General features: G+C 44.0%; 1 protein-coding gene across 1 annotated transcript in view; it reads right to left on the bottom strand.

Annotated features, from left to right (window-relative positions):
• Positions 1-10,843, bottom strand: part of LOC149445429 (oocyte zinc finger protein XlCOF29-like) — a 56,091-nt gene that overhangs the window by 37,338 nt on the left and 7,910 nt on the right. The gene's annotated exons all lie outside the window — the stretch shown is intronic.

Genomic DNA, 10,843 nt, shown 5'->3' with positions numbered 1-10,843 from the left:
CCCCCTCTCCTTCCTAATCTCAGAGCAGACCTTTGGATTATCCTCCTCCCCCTCTCCTTGCTAACCTCAGAGCAGACCTTTGGATTGTCCTCCTCCTCCTCTCCTTCCTAATCTCAGAGCAGACCTTTGGATTGTCCTCCTCCTCCTCTCCTTCCTAATCTCAGAGCAGACCTTTGGATTCTCCTCCTCCCCCTCTCCTTCCTAACCTCAGAGCAGACCTTTGGATTGTCCTCCTCCTCCTCTCCTTCCTAATCTCAGAGCAGACCTTTGGATTCTCCTCCTCCTCTTCTTCATATCCCAGACTCCAGATACGTAGGATAAGTCTCAGCCGTGGAGAGACTCTTCCAGTAATTTGGTCCTTCCTAGCAAGACCCTTAAACCTTTCAATGAGCCTCTTCTACCATCACTGTAAGCTGAGAGTCCAGCATGCAACATTCCCACCATTGGATTCCCCATTGTGACCTCACCTTTACTCCTACCCCCATGAGAGCATTATGTGTCACAGCGCTGTCCTATTGTGTGTGCACAGAAATCATCACAAATACACTACAAATATGTGGAGACATTCAGAGATAAAGAGCTCGGGGCTCCAAATCCTATTCTCTGCACATCCACTGCTTCCACTTTACACCCACTTCATTGGTCTTATGGGGTTTATCAATAAATGAAGGAAACTGAACCGTGTGCAAATCCATCCACAACATAAAGTGCTTTGTGCTCAAGATGCTGCTCCCTGCACATCCACTGCTTCCACTTTACACCCACTTCATTCATCTCATCAGATTTGCTGCTATAGGAAATCATCTCAAATCCTGTGCAAATCCATGGAGACAGACAATATTGTGTGCTCAGTATAGTGTTCTCTGCAAGTCCACCGCTTCCACTTTGCATCTACTTCAATCCACTTATTTTACTCCAAAAATCCACCAAACAGTGAAAAGTTGATAAGGTGTGAAAGTGCTCCGCCCTCTAAACATGGCGGCTGTAGTGTAGCCACGCCTTCTTCCACCTCTTGTACACGGGATGGTGAGGGCGCCCCCTAGTAGTGCTTCCCCACTCACCACACCAATAGGACTCCCAGCTTTTCAGCTCCCAGAGTCAGAAACATCCTTCACACTCTCCTCATCTCCGATGGTAAAGGAACCGGATCCTCCTCGCTCCCTCCTGCAAGTCTGCTGCGGGTTCTGTCAGTCTCCCTCCTAGACTCCGCCTCCGACCGCCATTCCAGCAGGAGCTCCGCCTCTAAATACACACTCAGGGAGGAGAGAAAGGAGAACCTGACATCGTGTGACACATTTTTTTTTTTTTTTTAAAGATATTTTTATTTGATTTTTTCAGAATATACATAACACTGACAAGGTGGTGTGATACGGCATCAAAGTAACAGTACTGATAAGGAAGTCTAGTAAGTGTCATAGCTATCAAATCCACGATTAAGTGTTCAATAGTCCCATTATCTCTAATACCCAGGACTCAAGGAAGACTATAATGTACAACTCAAGATGTTTTGTAAAAAAAAAGGACTGCTCCTTGGATGGATCCTATGATGTATGTTTTCCATTTGAGAAGATAGAAAGACTCCTTTGAAGATGTCAGAGAAATGAGTAGATCGAGTCTGTCAAGATTTAAAAGAGAGTTGAGCTCTTTTCTGATGTCGGATAGAGTCGGAGGGGAGTTGGAGATCCATTTACGAAGAACAGCTCGTCTCGCTATTAGCAGGCATGTGGACATCCAGGGTTTGTTATTCTTGAAAGTGGATGATTGGGAAGAGAAAAGACCAATAACTGGTTGATCCATGTATCCAAAAAGAAGAGGTAGTGGGTGGGTTGGAAGTTGAAACGATGTGATTCTTGATATGAAAGAGACCACTTGCTTCCAGAATGTGGAAATCATAGGACAGAGCCATAGCCTATGGTGTAGAGAAGGTTTTTGCTGACCACACAGAGGACAGATAGACTGAGCCTAACCGTTTTGTGAGTATTGACAGGGCATGTAGGCACCGTGCAGGAGTTTGAGTTGTTCCTGCCAAAATGTGTTGTGGTTGAAAGCGCATGTGGAGTTGAAGCCTGATAGCAAGTGATCTGATGTAAAAGAGTTGTTAAAATCTTTGACCCAAGATTTTGCAGCAGTGTATGACTTGAAGGGTTTGGCATATAGTAGGTTCAGAGGTCCATATATGGATGAAATTTTATAATTTCGAGAGTTTGCCATTACATCCAGAAATGTCGTACAGAATCTATTAGATTTGATAGGTGCAATGGAGTTGACATAGTTCCTTACTTGGAGGATATAGAAGAAGTGATGAGCTGGTAGTTCATATGTTTGTAGAATTTCGATGAGAGGTTTTGGAGAGCCCATAGAAGTGTCGTATAGGTGATGTATCAGGGTTACATTTTTGTTTGACCACATTTCGTAAGTATCATAGGATTGCGGAGGAGAGAAAGAGGGGTTATGCTGGATAGGGAGAAAGCGATACAGCCACGGTGAGACCCCCAGTTTTCGCCTTACCTCCCTCCATGCAATAAGGGTGTCGCGGATGAGTGAGTTATGTTTTAAGTGTGGTGGAAGAGAGTTGACATTACTGTGTAATAGGGCTGCAGGGTCATAGGGATGAGCTATCGCAGAATCAATATGGTAATCGGAGTAATTGGAGGAATGAGTGAGCCAGTCTAAACCAACACGTAGGATGCATGAGAGATTGTAGACCCGTATATTTGGGGGGCCTGAGCCTCCTTCACTGCGGGGTACAAATAATTTGGTAAGCGTTATACGGGGACGTTTGGCCTTCCATAAAAATTTTGAGAGAGCCCGATGTAATTTGGTTATGTCGCTGTGTTTGAGGAGGAGAGGAATGGTCTGTAGTGGATAGAGAAGTTTTGGGAAGCTTACCATCTTAAAAAGATGCGATCTGCCCAAAAGTGAGAGCGGAAGGTCCTTCCACATTTCCAGTTCCCCAGTGATCCTAGCAATCATTGGCGTATAATTTAGCGTGTATAGAGAGGAAGATAATTTCCCTATTTTTATGGCTAGATATGTGATATGTTTATGTGCAATTTTAAAGACTGAGTATTGAGTGCAGAGCGGAGGGCGTGATTGGCATAGTGGAAGCACCTCACTTTTAGAAAAGTTTATTCGGAGTCCCGAACACAGCCGGAAGGAGGAGAAGACAAGCTGTATGTATGGCAGGTCCAAGGATGGGTTAGAGGTGAAGATTAAAATATCATCTGTGAATAAAGCAAGTCTCAGCTCCTGTTGGTTAATTATAATACATGAAGTTCAGATTGAAATAATAGGAAGCGCGCTAATGGTTCCAGGGCCAGGTTGAAAAGTAGGGGGGATAAAGGACATCCCTGTCTAGTGCCCTTGTGCAACTGAATCGGGTTAGATGTGAGGCCAGCCGCTACCACTGAGCTGTTGGGGATGAATACATTGCTTGGATCAGATGCATAATAGGGCCCTCAAATCCAAACCTCTGTAGTGTCAAGAAAAGCCATTCGAAATTTACATTGTCAAATGTCTTCTCAGCGTCCAATGAGACAATTGCTGTATCCAGAGATGTAACACTAGAGGCTTGGTTTAGAACCAACAACACTTTACGGATATTTGATGTTGCCGATCGACCCGGTATAAAACCCACTTGTGAGGAATGTATAAGGTTGGGTAGTATAGTTGCAAGTCGTGAAGCAATAATTTTTGACAGGAGTTTTGCGTCTAGGTTCAGTAGAGAAATCGGCCGATATGATTCGGGGTCCGATGGATCTTTGTCTTTTTTGGCAATCAGTTTTATGTGTGCTTGAGATCCGGAGGGTAAATAGCCCCCCCCCCCCTGAATTGATTGAAACACCGATTGCAAGGTGGGGGAAAGAGTTTTGGTCAATAGTTTATAAAATTCGGCTGTGTAGCCATCAGGTCCGGGAGCTTTGCCAATTGTGAGAGTTTTAATGGCTAAAGAGATGTCCAATTGAGTAATGGGGGCATTTAGAGTTTGAAGTGTCATTGTGTCTAAATGAGGTAACGAGATTTGATCCAGAAAGGAGGTGGCTCTAGCAGTATCTATAGGGTCTGGGCCATAAAGATTTTGGTAAAATTTCTCCAATATAGAAATAATATCTGAAGGGTCACTTTTTAATTGCCTCTGTGTGTCTTTCAGAGATGTACAGAGGGTGGGAGTGTACGTTTTTTACATAGTCTTGCTAGTAGCTTGCCTGGCTTATTGCCGAATTTATGGAATTGAAGGTCACTATAGGATTGTCGTGTAGCTTCTTGAGCTGCTGCCCATGTATCAAAGCGTTGTTTGGCCTCCGTCCAAGCTTTCCTACGATCAGGAGAGTTGAGACTTGCCAAATCCTTTTGATCTTGTCTTAGACTAGCACTTGCTTCCGTATAATTTTGAAGTAGGTTTTTCTTGTACGTTGCAGCAAATGCAATAATTCTGCCTCGTAACACAGCCTTGCCCGTCTCCCAGAATAGATTGGGGTTATCTCGGTGCTCTGCATTAGTATCACAATACTCGTTCCAGGCGGTGTTCAGTACCCGAAGCAAATCCTGATTATTTGCTAAATATGAAGGGAAGCGCCATGTGGCTGTATGGAGTGGAGGTTGTAGTGTCTGGACTGATAGAGAGATCGGGGAATGATCAGAGATTGCTATGTCATGTATAGTAGATTCTGTAACGTTGTTTAATAAGACGGGATTGACAAAGAAATAGTCAATTCTGGACAAGGTATGATGAACAGGAGAAAAGGAAGTAAATTCTCTTCCTTCTGGATGACTCAGACGCCATACGTCTGTGAGTTGTAGTGCCTCTGTAAAGTTTTTTAATAACGTGTGTTGGGGGGGTGTTGGGGGGAGATAGGTGAATTGAGGTGGAAGATTTGAGTTGATCTTCCTGTGTATTCATACATAGATTAAAGTCACCTCCCATCACGAGCGGGAGGTGCAAGAGATTCCCTATTCTAGAGGATATGTCTTGAAAGAAGGGCTTAGGTGAAGAGTTTGGGGCATATATGTTGACGAACGCTAAGGAGGAGGCTCCCAACTTGACATGCGCCGCCACATATCGTCCCTCATCATCCGCAGCTAGTGTTAGAATGTCTGGAGTAAGACGCTTATGTATAAGAATGATTACTGCCGCTTTACCTCTCTGTGAGGGAGATCCCAATACTTGACCCACCCATAGTTTATTGAGACGTGAAAAGTCTGATTGTGTCAGATGTGTTTCTTGCAGAAATGCGATGTCCGTTTTCAATCGTTTAAGATGGCGAAGAATAGCCATACGCTTGTGGGGGGATCTTAGGCCCTTAACATTCCACGATATTATACGAGTCATGGAGGCTCGGGTATGTAAGTGTTCAGAGGTGAATTAAAAGCAATGCTACTTGGTGTCAACTCTCTTAGGGTATCGCTATATGTCCTAATCTCTCGTGTTGTAGATGAAGGAGGCTCCAGAAGGTCCCCGGGTAAGCAGAAAATAGAAATAAAGATAAGAAGGGAGGAAAGAGAAGGGAGAGGATGGAAAGATACACATCTCGTTATGACCCAACAGGGGTCCAGCAAAAATACAATATATATAATAAACTGCTTAGGCATGAAGGACTTCACATTATTCCGCATGTTAGCTCCTATCCTCGCCCGCGTTACCGGAAGTGACAGGGTGTGCATTCTGCACCAAGAGGCTGCATGAACCAATACAATAATAATATTAGTGGCAAGTGAATAAACCCGATGGTCGCCTGGACCATCTTTGAAGGAGGGGCAGCTCGTCCTGGCCTCAACCTCAGTATCGCAGGCAAGGAAATGCGCCAAGACGCAGCCGCAACAGTAACATGAAATGGCTAAAGGCAAACATGGCAACAAAGCCTAATTATTTCCTAGCTTAACCTCAAATTAGGAGCAAAAGAAGGCTCAAGAGAACATTAACCTGGGGGACAAATTGTGAGCAGGTGCCTAGGTGACGGGAGCATCAGCTCTCAGGGTGGTCTTTGTTTTGCTGAGGTAAAATTGACCCGTTGGCGTTTTGGCGGTTCCTTTCTTGGGCTACGCTGGTCTCTCGGGGTGGGATCTCGTGAACGCTGTGATAGTGGAGGGCCGGCGACATCCGATAGATTATTATGTTGAAGGAATAGAAGGGCTTCCTCTGGATGTGCAAATGATTTAGGCTCTCCTGTAGGTGTGGTGAAGCGGAGTGTAGCAGGATACGCTAAGGTAAATTTGATCCCTTTTTGGAATAATATGCCGCAAATCTGTTGAAACGATTTTCTCCTACGAGATGCTTCTTGAGAATAATCTGCAATAATAATCTGAGTTGCGAAAGGAATTGAGTATGGCCGACCGGTCAGCGTAATTGAGATATTTGACTATTGTCAAACGGGGTGTGCGTCTGTCGTTGGAGGGTGCGCCCAAACGATGTGCCCGTTCAACCTGGCATGGAGTCGTGATACCTAAGGCTGCCGGTATGCGTTTAGAGCAGATATCAGACAATGAATCTGAATTGTAGGATTCTGGGAGGCCTATGACACGCAGGTTATTCCTGTGAGAGCGGTTTTCTAGATCATCTAGTTTGTCCATTATGGTTTGTTGCGCCCGCTTTGAATGTGTGGCCCCCGCCTGTATCGCTTGGACCTCATCCTCCAGATCAGAGATGCGCTGCTCCGCTTCAGTTATGCGTTTAACATTTTCTCCCAGATCCCTTCTCAGTTGTTCTATGCCCTGCGTAACGGCCCTGTCTACTGCCTCTGTGATGGTAGGTAGCAATAATGAGGCCACTGCCTGTGCAATTTTTTCATATTGGTCCATAGGATCACTGGTATCAGCCTGCCCTGGTGGAGAGGTGTGTGACAGTTGTGAGACCCCCCTACCTGCTCCTGGATATGCTGCAGGCTCAGTCTCCATGCCTGCCAGTCTGGCATCCGTGCTGTCGTCCCTGGTGCAGCTAATGCTAATGCTGCACAGATCGTGTGCGGCGGAAATTTTGGCTGCAAGAGGGGAAGAGATGTTCCCCAGGGACCGAGCCGCGGGATCAGGGCTGGGTGCCGCCGGCCGCAGATATCTATCCATCCGGGATCGGATGGGGGAGACTTAGAGGCACTCCCGTGCCTGACAGGTAGGTCCCTCGGTGCAGGGGGAGGTATTTATAAGCCGGTGTGTCCGCAGCCGTGGGATCTGTCCCCTAGCTCATGCGGCGCCGGAACCGGAAGTGGATTTTTTAAATTTAAATCAGATTTTTTTAAATAAAATGCTTTTTGAGAAAAATATATTACCATCCAAAGGTTATTCCATCATGAAATAAAGATTCGTTTTTTAATTATGTAGAATAAGGCTGTATATGTTTAATTTTTTTGGTAAATAAATTCCATGAATCCATTCACAATGTCACGCTCTCCAGAGGTTTCTGGTACATAAATTCCATGAATCCATTCACAATGTCGCGCTCTCCAGAGGTTTCTGGTACATAAATTCCATGAATCCATTCACAATGTCGCGCTCTCCAGAGGTTTCTGGTACATAAATTCCATGAATCCATTCACAATGTCGCGCTCTCCAGAGGTTTCTGGTACATAAATTCCATGAATCCATTCACAATGTCACGCTCTCCAGAGGTTTCTGGTACATAAATTCCATGAATCCATTCACAATGTCACGCTCTCCAGAGGTTTCTGGTACATAAATTCCATGACTCCATTCACAATGTCACGCTCTCCAGAGGTTTCTGGTAAATAAATTCCATGACTCCATTCACAATGTCACGCTCTCCAGAGGTTTCTGGTAAATAAATTCCATTACTCCATTCACAATGTCACGCTCTCCAGAGGTTTCTGGTACATAAATTCCATGACTCCATTCACAATGTCACGCTCTCCAGAGGTTTCTGGTAAATAAATTCCATGACTCCATTCACAATGTCACGCTCTCCAGAGGTTTCTGGTAAATAAATTCCATGACTCCATTCACAATGTCACGCTCTCCAGAGGTTTCTGGTACATAAATCCCATGAATCCATTCACAATGTCACGCTTTCCAGAGGTTTCTGGTACATAAATTCCATGACTCCATTCACAATGTCACGCTCTCCAGAGGTTTCTGGTACATAAATTCCATGAATCCATTCACAATGTCACACTCTCCAGAGGTTTCTGGTACATAAATTCCATGGCTCCATTCACAATGTCACGCTCTCCAGAGGTTTCTGTAAGATTATTGGGCAGTTTCTCTGCCTACAAGATATTATCACAGATGATTGGTTTACTTTTGCAGTTCTCAAAACTGAATTTGACTCAGCGGAGATCACATGCCTCTTCTTCACAGCAAAAATGTTATAACAGGAACAGAGTTAAGAAAAAGACCTTCATCCTAACTTCTACAAACCGATGAATACAGAATCAACCCCTTCACTGCCAAGGTGCAAGAAGTTCAGTGAATAGAATAGAAACAATATTTTTCTGATTGTTTGGAGTGGAATAGATCTGCACAAGAAGAAAGTGAAACTAAGTGCGAGGAGGAAGGGGCCGACAGTGTGAGGAGGGAGGGGCCGACAGTGCGAGGAGGGAGGGGCCGACAGTGCGAGGGGGAAGGGGCCGACAGTGCGAGGGGGGAGGGGCCGACAGTGCGAGGAGGGAGGGGCCAACAGTGCGAGGAGGAAGGGGCCGACAGTGCGAGGAGGAAGGTGCCGACAGTTCGAGGAGGAAGGGGCCGACGGTGTGAGGAGGAAGGGGCCGACGGTGTGAGGATGGAGGGGCCGACAGTGTGAGGAGGGAGGGGCCGACAGTGTGAGGAGGGAGGGGCTGACAGTCTAAGTTTCTTAAAATATATATATTTTGTTTAGCCAAATTAGTTAACAAACATGGATGTTTAAGCGAATAACATCTGCTGGAATGTTGTTGTTTCAGTTGAATAAATCTATTTACATTGTTATTATTAAGGTAATGATTATTTTTCTCCTTCCTAAGTACAACAGAAAAGTTGTCCAAATAAGAATGATGAACCTATTAAACTGGGGATAAAAAAACTAATATGAAAAGTTGTTATTCTAAAAATCTTCATCTACTTGTATATTAAAGTTATACCGGCAAGAATTAGTCTTTATGTAGAAAACTAGGATTTAAATCGTGATTTAAATCAGTTTGATTTAAATCAAATCCACCCTGATTCAAACCCATAGCCCGTCTTGAAAACGGGATGCTGCATATTGTGTCTATGTTCGGACTGTAATCCATATTTGTATGTACAGTGGGGATCGAAAGTTTGGGCACCCCAGCTAAAAATTTGTATTAATGTGCATAAAGAAGCCAAGGAAAGATGGAAAAATCTCCAAAAGGCATCAAATTACAGATTAGACATTCTTATAATATGTCAACAAAAGTTAGATTTTATTTCCATCATTTACACTTTCAAAATAACAGAAAACCAAAAAATGGCGTCTGCAAAAGTTTGGGCCCCCTGCAGAATTTATAGCATGCACTGCCCCCTTTGCCAAGCTGAGACCTGCCAGTGTCATGGATTGTTGTCAATCATCGTCTGGGAAGACCAGGTGATGTCAATCTCAAAGGTTTTAAATGCCCAGACTCATCTGACCTTGCCCCAACAATCAGCACCATGGGTTCTTCTAAGCAGTTGTCTAGAAAACTGAAACTGAAAATAGTTGACGCTCACAAAGCTGGAGAAGGCTATAAGAAGATAGCAAAGCGTTTTCAGATGTCAATATCCTCTGTTCGGAATGTAATTAAGAAATGGCAGTCATCAGGAACAGTGGAAGTTAAAGCAAGATCTGGAAGACCAAGAAAAATATCAGACAGAACAGCTCGCAGGATTGTGAGAAAAACAATTCAAAACCCACGTTTGACTGCACGATCCCTCCAGAAAGATCTGGCAGACACTGGAGTTGTGGTACACTATTCCACTATAAAGAGATACTTGTACAAATATGGTCTTCATGGAAGAGTCATCAGGAGAAAACCTCTTCTACGTCCTCACCACAAAAATCATTGTTTGAACTTTGCAAATGAACATATAGACAAGCCTGATGCATTTTGGAAACAAGTTCTGTGGACCGATGAGGTTAAAATTGAACTTTTTGGTCGGAATGAGCAAAGGTACGTTTGGAGAAGAAGGGGCACAGAATGTAATGAAAAGAACCTCTGTCCAACTGTGAAGCATGGGGTTGGATCAATCATGCTTTGGGGTTGTGTTGCAGCCAGTGGCACAGGGAACATCTCACGAGTAGAAGGAAAAATAGATTCAATAAAATTTCAGCAAATTTTGGATGGTAACTTGATGCCATCTGTGAAAAAGCTGAAGTTAAAGAGAGGATGGCTTCTACAAATGGATAATGATCCTAAACACACCTCGAAATCCACGGGGGATTACATCAAGAGGCGTAAACTGAAGGTTTTGCCATGGCCTTCACGATCTCCTGACCTCAACATCATTGAAAATCGATGGATAGACCTTAAAAGAGCCGTGCGTGACAGACAGCCCAGAAATCTCAAAGAACTGGAAGACTTTTGTAAGGAAGAATGGGCAAAGATACCTCAAACAGGAATTGAAAGACTCTTGGCTGGCTACAAAAAGCATTTACAAGCTGTGATACTTGCCAAAGGGGGCAGTACAAGATATTAACTCTGCAGGGGGCCCAAACTTTTGCTGACGCCATTTTTTTGTTTTCTGTTATTTTGAAAGTGTAAATGATGGAAATAAAATCTAACTTTTGTTGACATATTATAAGAATGTCTAATCTGTAATTTGATGCCTTTTGGAGATTTTTCCATCTTTCCTTGGCTTCTTTATGCACATTAATACAAATTTTTAGCTGGGGTGCCCAAACTTTCCATCCCCACTGTACATTGAT

The sequence above is a fragment of the Staurois parvus genome, unplaced genomic scaffold, assembly GCF_062004578.1.
Source record: "Staurois parvus isolate SC_StPar_1 unplaced genomic scaffold, SC_StPar_1.0 ptg000721l, whole genome shotgun sequence".
In the NCBI taxonomy this organism is placed as follows: domain Eukaryota; kingdom Metazoa; phylum Chordata; class Amphibia; order Anura; family Ranidae; genus Staurois; species Staurois parvus.
Note: the sequence above shows the minus strand (reverse complement) of the source record. Positions and strands in the feature narration are given on the sequence as shown.